This window comes from Oncorhynchus mykiss, chromosome 31 (assembly GCF_013265735.2).
Source record: "Oncorhynchus mykiss isolate Arlee chromosome 31, USDA_OmykA_1.1, whole genome shotgun sequence".
Classification (NCBI taxonomy): Eukaryota; Metazoa; Chordata; class Actinopteri; order Salmoniformes; family Salmonidae; genus Oncorhynchus; species Oncorhynchus mykiss.
The window spans coordinates 16,979,888-16,993,337 of record NC_050571.1 but is presented as its reverse complement, the minus strand read 5'-3'; the positions used below and the strand labels follow the sequence as shown (position 1 = coordinate 16,993,337).

At 41.8% G+C, this 13,450-nt stretch overlaps 1 protein-coding gene across 1 annotated transcript in view; it reads left to right on the top strand.

Moving 5' to 3' along the window:
• The first annotated feature begins 2,367 nt into the window (after positions 1–2,367).
• The window catches only part of LOC110504656 (PH and SEC7 domain-containing protein 2), a 70,422-nt gene continuing 59,339 nt past the window's right edge, over positions 2,368–13,450 (top strand). The window contains exon 1 of the mRNA XM_036969942.1: positions 2,368–2,686. The gene's annotated coding sequence lies outside the window, so the exon portion shown is untranslated. The remainder of the gene's footprint in view (positions 2,687–13,450) is intronic.

Sequence of the window (13,450 nt, the reverse complement as noted above, 5' to 3'; positions counted from 1 at the left end):
CAGGATTGACAGTGGGTACTTCCCAATTGGCATCCTATTCTCTACAAAGTGCACTTCTTTTGACCAAAGCCCTATGGGTCCTTAGAAGTAGTGTACTATGTAGGGAATAGGGTGCCATTTGGGGCCGCAGTGGTTCTGTGAAGGGGGGTTTCCCCCATTATACTGCAGGTAGCCTTGTCATGGTCATCTGTACTCTGTGGACCCTCTTTGTCATATCCTCTCTCTCCCCCTCCCCCTTCCGCTCTCTCTGTCTCTCACTCTCCCTCACGCTCTCTCTCTGTCTCTCACTTTCCCTCACGCTCTCTCTCTCTTTCACTCTCCCTCTGTCTTTCACTCTCCCTCTGTCTTTCACTCTCCCTCTGTCTCTCACTCTCTCTCACTCTCACTCACTCTCCCTCACGCTCTCTCTCTCTTTCACTCTCACTCTCTCTCTGTCTTTCACTCACCCTCTGTCTCTCACTCTCCCTCTGTCTCTCATTCTCTCTCTGTCTCTCACTCTCACTCTCCCTCATGCTCTCTCTCTGTCTCTCACTCTCCCTCACACTCTCTCTCTGTCTCTCACTCACCCTCACACTCTCTCCTTCCCTATCTGGAATGCCTCTCTAATTCTGGACTGTCTCTACCCCTCTACTTTCTTTACCTCTTTCTATCTCTTTGTCTTCTGTCTTTCTCTCTGATGCACCTCTCCACCTCCCCCAGTCTGTCTTTCTCTCTGATGCACCTCTCCACCTCCCCCAGTCTCCTTTTCATGTGTTATTGATTGCTGTGTTCCTCCTTGGCCGAGGTGTCTAATGGGTGTGAGGTTGTTCTATATAGGTTGGCAGCATCACCGATACGTTGTACATCCAGGATGGACACACAGGTTGGAACCGTTTACAAAGGGAAACAGACTTGAGCAGAATCAAATGTATGGTTGTAGAATGCTGCAAGGTACAGTAATGTCTGCTGCTCTTGAACATGCCCTTGAGAAGCACCCATAGAACTAAAGTGAGACACTGTTTAAAGGGTGTTGCAAGGACAATGCTAGTTGTTCAGGTGAACGTCACAACTTTGAATGTCATACAACTTTGCCTCCCTGAACGAAGCCTCGTTCTGCTTTTTGACTTGGCGTCACTGATGCAGGTGTTTGGAAGGGAGGTAAGGAGAGCGAGAGAGAGAGAGATGGCATGGATGGAGGGGTGGGATGTCCTCTACTCCTATGTCAAGGGCATTATTAGCACAGGCTCCATCAATACTCAACCTCTTGTTGTCAGCCACTGAAGTAATCCAAGCCAAATAATTCATCCTATCTAGTATAATATAGATTGACAATGCTTTCATTTGACAGAATTTGTGCTAAATAATAATATTAGGCCACTTAGAAGAAGCTTTCCTCCCAAGTGACTTACAGTGCAGTGAGTACATACATTTTTTATATGTAATCCATAAGGGAATTGAACCAACAACTTTGGTGTTGCTAGTGCCACAATCTTACTAACTGAACCACACAGGACTATACATTGCCTGTGTTGTTCTTCTCCTACAAGTTTATTCCCTGGCAGGAAAATGAAAACAACACCCTTTTCTTGTAGACTAGTCTCTCACCTCAACCTTGGCTAATTTGGTTCAGGGTGCAGAGATTATGTAAGTACCAGAGCTACCTAAAGCATAGCTAAAAGCACATAAACTTTCCTCAGTGAAACTGTTACCAAAGCGTTCCTTCCCATGAACTTTGAACCCTCCTGTCTGTCACAGGTATTACCTAACACATCCATCTGAGAACAAGCAGTCCCGTCAATGTATGCTGCAGTTAGGTCAATGGGGGATACTGGTAGTACTTTTGAGATAAAATATACTTCCTTTAACATGGTATTTGATAGAGAAATATATTGTTGTTATACTCAAAGATAAATCCTATTAATTGATTTCTGTAAGGGACATGTCAAGCCTACTTCCTTTAGTAACACAACAACTGCCTGCAAAATATATATTTTACAGAAACCATATAAAATATCCTGTTTTACATAACCTAACAGTGCATGTGTCATCTATGTTGATATGCTGACACTGGAATAAAGGCACTGGAATAAAGACAGTGGGACAAAGACACTGGAATAAAGACACTGGAATAAAGACAGTGGGACAAAGACACATGGATAAAGGCCCTTTGCGCCATGTAAACTATAGCCAAATTAGTAAAAATAGTATGTATTTATGTGGCTATAAGTAAGCCAAACCTCCTCTCCATCCTGAGTTAGTGGTAAATGGAATCATAACACAGGCCCGAGACACAGACAGTCCCACACTGCCCGCGCGCCTCAGAACACTGATTGGAGACTGGAGATCGATGCTCCTCGCGTGCAGCAGGGGAGGAGAGGGACGCGACTGCACATCCGCTCGTTTACACAGACGCCCCCATCCACGCGCAATCGGTCTACCCATTTCCCACCGGCTGGACCTCCCCCATGCCTGAGCCAGTGAGTGGAGGCGAGACTAGCCTACTGTACCGCCAGAGTCCGAGCGGTGAGGAGTCGCTTGCTGGGCAGATTAGACGGTACCAGTCGGGAAGGACGCGGCACGACGAGGACCAAACAGACCCACGGTCTATGTTCTCCCGCGTGGATGGATGGACCGAGAGAGAATTCAACCTGAAACTGCAGTGCAGAACTGGCTTTTCAGGCTACCTTTGATTCAACGCATTTTGTTGGTGAGTGCAATAGTGGATGCCTGATATTGTTGTGAATTTAATGTTATTATAGCTAGGCTGTAGATAGATGTTGCGTTCACAAATGATTTAATGCCATAAAGAACCAAAGACTATATAGCCATCCGATTAATAATCTGGAATCCGATTAAATGGGATAATTGAAAGGCTTTCTTTTCAAAATCCCTATCCTTGTACCAGGACAAACATGCATAGAGGAAAGTGGAAGGGGATGCATGTTTCTTCTTGCCGTTTTAGTCTACCGGTGGGGGTCTCGGACTCTCTGTCTATTGAGTTAATATGCAGTGTGTGGGCCACGGGGTTTTGTTTCGGGGGTTTCTACCCTCAACTGAGCAGAGGGAGAAAAGTGAGTCGATCTTGAAAAGCGACCAAGGTCTATTTTGGAGAGGAAGAGAAAAGCACCGGTCTCATTTAACGCGAGCAGTGTCTCCCAACCATCCTGTTGTCATGGTTACTGCTCGAGGAGGTTGGGAGAAAATGTCTGCATCTAGGCTGCGCGCGGGCTCTATGTGTGTGAATGAGAGTGAGAGTGTGTGCAGAGCAGTCTGTCTTGTGTTTCTGTCTTTTGTAGCTATTCCAGGGTACACATTTTGTGAGTAAAATAGATGTAGGCTACAGGATTGCCCAGTGCTATGGGTCCCACACTCCTACTAAAGATGGGTTGTTCGGAACAGGTGTCTGATAACAGTCCTCTCACCCCTGAGCCACGAGTCGCTATTATCTTAATTATAGTATTTATCCTTCAAGTCTAAACCCATTGTAATAATGCTTCTTGGGACGTCAAGTCTCCTGTCCTGAAAACCTGAGCTCATTTAAATACACGGCTAAATAACGTTTTGATTCACAGCCCAAATGTTAACCGTCTGTAAGTGCTTCTCTTCTCGCAAATTAATTCAGCCCTTCAATCGAGGCGTCAGACATCCAGACACCCAGTGGCGTAGCGCTGTTAGACGGGTGGGTGAGGGGGTGGGTGAGGTGGTGGGTAAAAAATAAATCTCCATGTGGAAGAGAGAAAAATGTGCAGTAGGACTATTATGGCTATTCTCATGCTATTTTACACATTTTGCCATGAAGCTGAGAGAAAAGTTAGCTGTTTTAGAGCTCAGGGATTCTTGAAAGATTGGACAATCAAAACAAATTCCCACAAATAATTGTCTTAATATTAACAACATTTGAAATATATAGTTTGATAGACCAAAGTATCAGCTATCAACTCCTCAGACACCATAAAATCATAAAAAAGCATTTAATTTGTACAATTATTGTCCAACAAGTGTTTAATAAAGGCCTTGATAGTTTAATTCTAATATTAGATTATTCAAATATGTAATGCAAATCTCCAAACATTTCGTTGGCATTTTGGAATGTTTTTATAGATTTAGAAAATAAAATAACATTTAAAAAGCAAACATTATCCCTTAGGTATAGTACAGCAAATACTTCAATTGTGTAAGCATATGTTGTAGAATAGGGATTAAAATACTTTTTCTGAATATTGACCAAATAATATTGATGGAGTTGACAAGATGGTGACAGAGTTGACAAGCTGCTGACAGAGTTGACAACAGACACTCAAAACAGACATATTTTTGCTTCTCTAAAACTAAAATTTCAAATCAAATATTTGTAAAATATGGAAAATGATTCATTTGAAAGTCCCCAATAAAAACAGAACCATTCTATCAGAATTTTCAGCACTCTGGCGGAGTTGATTTTTAAAGAGTTGACAAAAATTGAATTTTTCTTCTTTCAAGTGGTATACACAGTAGCAATTCTGTTTTTCCTCAGTTGCTTTATGACTCTAAAACCTAATTGAATGTAACATATTTGAACCAAAATTCCTATCTTTTAGGAATCACAGTTTTGAGATAAATATTCTTTAAAGTCACATAGGGCTATTGCAAGGAACTACATAAGATAATTGTTCAGTTAGTATCCATTATTGTCCCTTGTTAGAAGTTTAAACACTTTTTTTGAAACGTTTTAAATTGGGATCCTTTGCTCTGGACAAGGACAAATGAATAATATTGAAAGCATTTCGAAAATTCCCAAAACAAATATTTTCCTTTATAAAATTCCCCTAAATCTAAATGTATTTTACCCATTTTTCCAATTGGCAGTTTCAGTCTAGTTCCATCGCTGCAACTGCCCTACGGACTTGGGAGAGGCGAAGGTCAAGAAAGAGACATGCGACCTCCGAAACACGACCCTGCTCACTTAACCCGGAAGCCAGCTGCAACAATGTGTCAGAGGAAACACTGTCTAACTGGCGACCTAAGTCAGCTTGCAGGTGCCCAGCCCGCCACAAGGAATCGCTAGAGCACGATGGGACAAGGAAATGCCAGCCAAACCCTCCCCTAACCCAGACAACGTTGGCCCACTTTTGCGCCGCCTCATGGGTCTCTTGGTCACGACCGACTGTGACACAGCCTGGGATCGAACCCGGGTCTGTAGTGACGCCTCATGCACTGCGAAGCATTAGACCGCTGCGCCACTCGGAAGGCCCTGAATGTAAATTTTAAGCTGAAATAAAATAAATAAAATAAAATAAATGTAACTACAAAAGTTTTCTTTCAAAAATCTCTGAGCAAATTTTCTGCTATTCTACAAATGTTTTACATTTTATTTAACCTTTATTTAACTAGGCAAGTTAGTTAAGAACAAAAAGACTACAGACGCTTGAGGCGTGCTTGAGGCGTGTAGTGACGCCTCAAGCACTGAGATGCAGTGCCTTAGACCGCTGCGCCTCTCGCTGCGACACATTTTGCCATGAGGCTGAGAGAAAAAAAAGAAAAAAAAAGAAAAAAAAAAGAAGAAAAAAATCCTGTAATTCTAAAAATGTCATGGCCGACCTCTGGGGTGGGGTTGGGGGCCCCCAAAAGCTTGCGGGCCCCCCTGCCTTGCGGGAGATGCAGGAGTGTGTGCTACACCAGTGCAGACACCCTTGCACCAGCAAGTCCCCAGACACAAGACGCTGCCTAAAATGCTTTCCAACTCTCTCTCCCACTCGCTCTCCTCTGTCTCTCCCACTCTCTCCCCTCTCTCACTCTCCCTCTCGCCAATCTCATCCACCCCTTTCTATTTATTTTCTAGGAAAAAAGTGAATTAGCAGCCAATAAAAAAAGAAAATCAGGGTTACAATAAGATTGATGCCATGGCATAAATTAGATGAAGTCATTGTAAAGAGCGATAATGACACAATGCAACACGAAGTCTGATCTTGATGCAATAGAAGTGACATATCAGGGTGAGATGCCGATTTTCATGGTTCACTGGGCTGGAGTGGCTAGTAGGGCGGTTTGTATTCATTTGCCTTAAGGAACAATGACATGCGCTGGAGAAAGACTCAGTCACCGAGCCAGCAACTGTAGCCAGTCTACTGAAGTGTGTGTTTTTGTGTGTGTGCGTGTGTGCATGCGTGTGCATGTGTGTCTGTGTGTGAGCTTGTGTGTTTGTGTGGCTACTGTATGTCTGGATATAATGTCTCTAGTGCGTGCATATAACGTTCTGCCTGTGCTGCCTGTAGATACAACATGCTGCTTGGAGATAGAACATTCTGCCTGCATATATAACATGCTGCCTATATATTCAACATGCTGCCTGTAGATATAACATGCTGCCTGTATATAGAACATGATGCCTGTATATATAACATGCTGCCTGTAGATATAACATGCTGCCTGTATATATAACATGCTGCCTGTATATAGAACATGCTGCCTGTATATATAACACGCTGCCTGTATATATAACATGCTGCCTGTAGATATAACATGCTGCCTGTATATATAACATGCTGCCTGTATATATAACATGCTGCCTGTATATATAACATGCTGTCTGTATATATAACATGCTGCCTGTATATATAACATGCTGCCTGTAGATTCAACATGCTGCCTGTAGATTCAACATGCTGCCTGCATATATAACATGCTGCCTGTAGATTCAACATGCTGCCTGTAGATTCAACATGCTGCCTGCATATATAACACACTGCCAGTAGATATAACATGCTGCCTATAGATTCAAAATGCTGCCTGTATATATAACATGCTGCCTGTAGATTCAGCATGCTGCCTGTGGATATAACATGCTGCCTGTAGATACAAAATACTGCCATGTTGATCCAACATGGTGCCTGTAGATTCAGCATGTTGCCTGTGGATATAACATGCTGCCTGTAGATACAAAATACTGCCATGTTGATCCAACATGCTGCCTGTAGATACACCATGCTGCCTGTAGATACAACATGCTACCTGTAAGTATAACGTGCTGCCTGTTGACACATCATGCTGCCTTTAGATACAACATGCTACCTGTAAGTATAACGTGCTGCCTGTTGACACATCATGCTGCCTGTAGATACAACATTCTGCTACAACCTACAACCTGTAGATATAACATGCTTCCTGTAGATACAACATGCTGCTACAACATGCTGTCTGTAGATACAACATGCTGTCTGTAGATAAATCATGCTGCCTGTAGGTACAACATGCTGCCTGTAGATATAAAATGCAGCCTGTAGATACAACATGCTGCCTGTAGATAATACATGCTACCTGTAGCTATATAATGCTGCCTGTAGGTTAAACATGCTGCCTGTAGATATAACATACTGCCTGTAGATACAACCTGCTGCCTGTAGATACAACATGCTGCCTTCAGATAGAAAATGCTGCCTGTAGGTACAACATGCTGCCTGTAGATATAAAATGCAGCCTGTAGATACAACATGCTGCCTGTAGATAATACATGCTACCTGTAGCTATATAATGCTGCCTGTAGGTTAAACATGCTGCCTGTAGATACAACATGCTGTCTGTAGATTCAGCATGCTGCCTGTGGATATAACATGCTGCCTGTAGATACAAAATACTGCCATGTTGATCCAACATGCTGCCTGTAGATACAAAATACTGCCATGTTGATCCAACATGCTGCCTGTAGATACACCATGCTGCCTGTAGATCCAACATACTGTCTGTAGATACATCATGCTGCCTGTAGATATAACATGCTGCCTGTAGATTCAAAAAGCTGCATGTAGATATAACATGCTGCCTATAGATATAACATGCTGCCTGTAGGTACAACATACTGTCTGTAGATACAACATGTTGCTTGTAGATACAATATTCTGCCTGTAGATATAGATTGCTGCCTGTAGATGCAACATGCTGCTTGTAGAAACAACATGCTTCCACAACATTCTGCCTGTATACACAACTTGCTGCTTTTATATACAACATGCTGCCTGTAGATATAACATGCTGCCTGTAGATACACCATGCTGCCTGTAGATACAACATGCTGCCTTTAGATACAACATACTGTCTGTAGATACAACATGCTGCCTGTAGGTACAAATTCCTGCTTGTAGATATAACATGCTGCCTCTGGATGTAACATGCTGCCTGTAGATACAGCATGCTTCCTGTAGCTACAACATGCAACCTGTAGATACAACATGCTGCCTGAAGATAAAACATGCTGCTGTAGATAAAACATGCTGCTTGCAGATACAACATACTGCTACAACATTCTGCTTGTAGATTAAACATGCTGCTGTACAAATAACATGCTGCCTGTGGATACAACATGCTGCCTGTAGATACAACATGTTGCCTGTAGGTATGACATGCTGCCTGCAGATATAAGATGTTGCTACAAAATGCTGCTTGTAGATATAACATAGTGCTGTATAAATAACATGCTGGCTGCAGATACAACATGCTTCCTGCAGATACAACATGCTGCCTGATGATACAACATGCTAATACAACCTTCTACCTGTAGATCTAACATGCTGCCTGTAGATAAAAATGCTTCTACAATATTCTGCCTTTAGTTACAACATGCTGACTGTATATACAACATGCTGCCTGGAGGTGTTAAATGCTGTCTGTAGATACAACATGTTGCCTGTAGATACAACATGATCCCTGTAGATATAGCATGCTGCCTGTAGATATAAAATGCTGCCTGTAGATAAAATAGGCTGCTTCAACATTCTGCCTGTAGATACAACATGCTGCCTGTAGATACAACATGCTGCCTGTAGATACAACATGCTGCCTGTAGATACAACATGCTGCCTGTAGATACAACATACTGATTGTAGATACAACATGCTGCCTGTAGATACAACATGCTGCCTGTAGATACAACATGCTGCCTGTAGATACAACATGCTGCCTGTAGATATAACATGTTGCCTGTAGATGCAAAATGCTGCCTGTAGATACAACATACTGCCTGTAGGTATAACATGCTGCCTGTAGATATAACATGCTGCCTGTAGATACAACATGCTGCCTGTAGATACAAAATACTGCCTGTAGATACAACATACTGATTGTAGATACAACACGCTGCTTCAACATTCTGCTTGTAGATTTAACATGCTGCTGCATAAATGACATGCAGCCTATAGATATAAAATGCAGTCTGTATATATAACATGTTGCCTGTAGATACAACATGCTGCCTGTAGTTACAACATGCTGCCTGAATATAAAACATGCTGCCTTTTGGTATAACATGCTGCCTGTAGATACAACATGCTGCCGGTAGATACAAAATACTGCCTGTAGATACAACACGCTGCTTCAACATGCTGCTTGTAGATAGAACACGCTGCCTTTAGATGCAACATGCTGCCTGTAGATAAAACTTGCTACATTTAGATACAACATGCTGCTTGTAGATAGAACATGCTGCCTGTAGATACAACATGCTGCCTGTAGATAAAACCTGCTCCATTTAGATACAACATGATGCTTGTAGATACAGCATGATGCTACAACCTTCTACCTGTAGATATAACATGCTACCTGTAGGTTTAACGTGCTGCCTGTTGACAAAACATGCTGCCTTTACATACAACATGCTGCTACAACCTTCTACCTGTAGATATAACATGCTGACTGTAGATATAACATGCTGCCTGTAGATACAACATACTGCCTGGAGGTGTTAGATGCTGCCTGTAGATATACCATGATGGCTGTAGATATAACATGCTGCCTGTAGATACAACTTGCTGCCTGTAGATACAACATGCTGCATATAGATACAACATGCTGCTACAACCTTCTACCTGTAGATAATACAGACTGCCGTTAGATACAACATGCTACCTGTAAGTATAACGTGCTGCCTGTTGACACATCATGCTGCCTGTAGATACAACATTCTGCTACAACCTTCAACCTGTAGATAATACAGACTGCCGTTAGATACAACATGCTACCTGTAAGTATAACATGCTTCCTGTAGATACAACATGCTGCCTGTAGATACAACATGCTACCTGTAAGTATAACGTGCTGCCTGTTGACACATCATGCTGCCTTTAGATACAACATGCTACCTGTAAGTATAACGTGCTGCCTGTTGACATATCATGCTGCCTGTAGATACAACATTCTGCTACAACCTACAACCTGTAGATATAACATGCTTCCTGTAGATACAACATGCTGTCTGTAGATACAACATGCTGTCTGTAGATAAATCATGCTGCCTGTAGGTACAACATGCTGCCTGTAGGTACAACATGCTGCCTGTAGATAATACATTCTACCTGTAGCTATATAATGCTGCCTGTAGGTTAAACATGCTGCCTGTAGATATAACATACTGCCTGTAGATACAACCTGCTGCCTGTAGATACAACATGCTGCCTTCAGATAGAAAATGCTGCCTGTAGGTACAACATGCTGCCTGTAGATATAAAATGCTGCCTGTAGATACAACATGCTGCCTGTAGATAATACATGCTACCTGTAGCTATATAATGCTGCCTGTAGGTTAAACATGCTGCCTGTAGATACAACATGCTGTCTGTAGATTCAGCATGCTGTCTGTAGATATAACATGCTGCCTGTAGATACAACATGCTGCCTGTAGGTACAATGTTCTGCCTGTAGCTGTTGCATGCTGTCTGTAGATACAACATGCTCTCTGTAGATACCACATGCTACCTGTAGATTTATCATGCTGCCTGTAGACATATAATGCAGCTTGTAGATACAACATGTTGCATGTAGATACGACTTGCTGCCTGTAGATACCACATGCTGCCTGTAGATACAACATGCTGCCTGTAGATATAACTTGGTGCCTATAGATACAACATGCTGCTACAGCATTCTGCTTGTAGATATAACATGCTCCTGTGTATATAAGATGCTGCCTGTTGTTACAACATGCTGCCTTCAGATACAACATCCTGCCTGTAGGTTGAACATGCTGCCTGCCGATACAACATGCTATCTGTAGATATAACATGCTGCCTGTAGATACAACAATCTGCCTGTAGGTACAAAGTTCTGCCTGTAGCTGTAGCATACTGCCTGTACATACAACATGCTCCCTGTAGATTTAACATGCTGCCTGTAGACACAAAATGCTGCCTGTAGATACAACATGCTGTATGTTGATACAACATGCTGTATGTTGATACAATATGCTGTATGTTGATACAACATGCTGTATGTTGATACCACATGCTGCTTTCATATACAACATGCTGTCTGTAGATTCAACATGCTGCATATAGATATAACATACTGCCTGTAGGTACAACATGCTGTCTGTAGATATAACATACTGCCTATAGATTTAACATGCTGCCTATACATTTAACATGCTGCCTGTAGATATAACATGCTGCCTGTAGATATAAAATGCTGCCTGTAGATACAACATGCTGCTACAGCGTTCTGCTTGTAAATATAACATGCTACTGTATATATAACATGCTTCCTGTTGATACAACATTCTGTCTGTAGATATAACATGCTGCCTGTTGTCGTGGAAATTTCCTGTATTTACCAAATCATGAGAGCAAACCACACACAAGTCAGAGTTATCATAAAGTCCATCTTTAATTATATGAGCTCCATCACAACCCTGTGACTCTCAGATCAATTCAGTGTCTATAAATGAATTCTCTGAGAGTTCCTTACACATTGCAACTGAGATCCTTTATAGCAAAGACACACATAGCCAGACAGCATTGGCCATAATTTATCGTTCAGCTTTGTCTCCTAAACTATGTTATTTTCTCAAACTCAGAACCATAAAACAAATCCTCCTATCAACAGGCATATATCAAATCCACCCCTCCTTGACAAGATCACAGAGACACATTGACTGGCACACAGACATTGTGGAGCCAAGAGATACACGCTTGACCTCTCCCTCTCTGCGGCACAAGTAACTTAGTCCTGACAGAGAACAGATGACTGCAACCCGGCCACAGTATTGTACAAAAATAAATATTCAGATGAGAAGTAACTTACACACATATAATGAATATAAAACATCTTACCTATGTTACCAACTAATTCTGATTATTCCCCAACACTGTAGACATAAAATACAGCCTGTAGATACAACATGCTGCCTGTAGATGCAACATGCTGTCTGTAGATACAACATGCTGCCTTCAGATACAACATGCTGTCTGCAGATATAACATGCCGTCTGTATATACAACATGCTGTCTGCAGATATAACATGCCGTCTGTATATACAACATGCTGCCTGTTGATATAACATGCAGGCTGTAGATCAATGTTCTGCCTGTAGATTCAACATGCTCCCTTTAGATACCACGTGCTACCTGTAGGCATAAAATGCAGCCTGTAGATACAACATGCTGCCTGTAGATACAAGATGCTTCCTAAAGGCTGAACATGCTGTCTGTATATACAACATGCTGCCTGTAGATACAACATGATGCCTGTAGGTTGAACATGCTGTCTGTATATACAACATGCTGCCTGGTGATATAACATGCAGCCTGTAGATCAACATTCTACCTGTAGATACAACATACTGCCTGCAGATGTAACATGCTTCCTGCATATACAACATGCATCCTGTAGATATAACATGCTGCCTCTAGATATTAAATGCTGCCTGTAGATACAACATGCTGCCTGTAGATACAACATGCTGCCTGTAGATACAACATGCTGCCAGTAGATATAACATGCTGCCTTTAGATTTATCATGCTGTCTGTAGATATAGCATGCTGCCTTTAGATACAACATGCTGCCTGTAGATACAACATGCTGCCAGTAGATATAACATGCTGCCTTTAGATTTATCATGCTGTCTGTAGATATAGCATGCTGCCTTTAGATACAACATGCTGCCTGTAGATACAACATGCTGCCAGTAGATACAACATGCTGCCTTTAGATATATCTTGCTGTCTGTAAATATATCATGCTACCTGTGTATATAATATGCTGCTGTATATATAACATGCTGCCTATAGATACAACATGCTTCCTGTAGATATAACATGCTGCCTGTAGATATAACATGCTGCTTATAGATCCAACATGCTGCCTGTAGATATAACATGCTGCATGTAGATACAACATGTTGCTTGTAGATACAACATGCTGCCTGTTGAATAACTTGTAATTCTCAGTGGTAGTTCTCAGTAGTAGTTCTCAGTAGTAGTTCTCAGTAGTAATTCTTAGTAGTAATTCTCAGTAGTAGTTCTCAGTAGTAGTTCTCTGTAGTAGTTCTCAGTGGTAGTTCTCAGTGGTAGTTCTCTGTAGTAGTTCTCAGTAGTAGTTCTCAGTAGTAATTCTCAGTGGTAGTTCTCAGTAGTAGTTCTCAGTAGTAGTTCTCAGTAGTAATTCTCAGTGGTAGTTCTCAGTAGTAGTTCTCAGTAGTAGTTCTCAGTAGTAGTTCTCAGTAGTAATTCT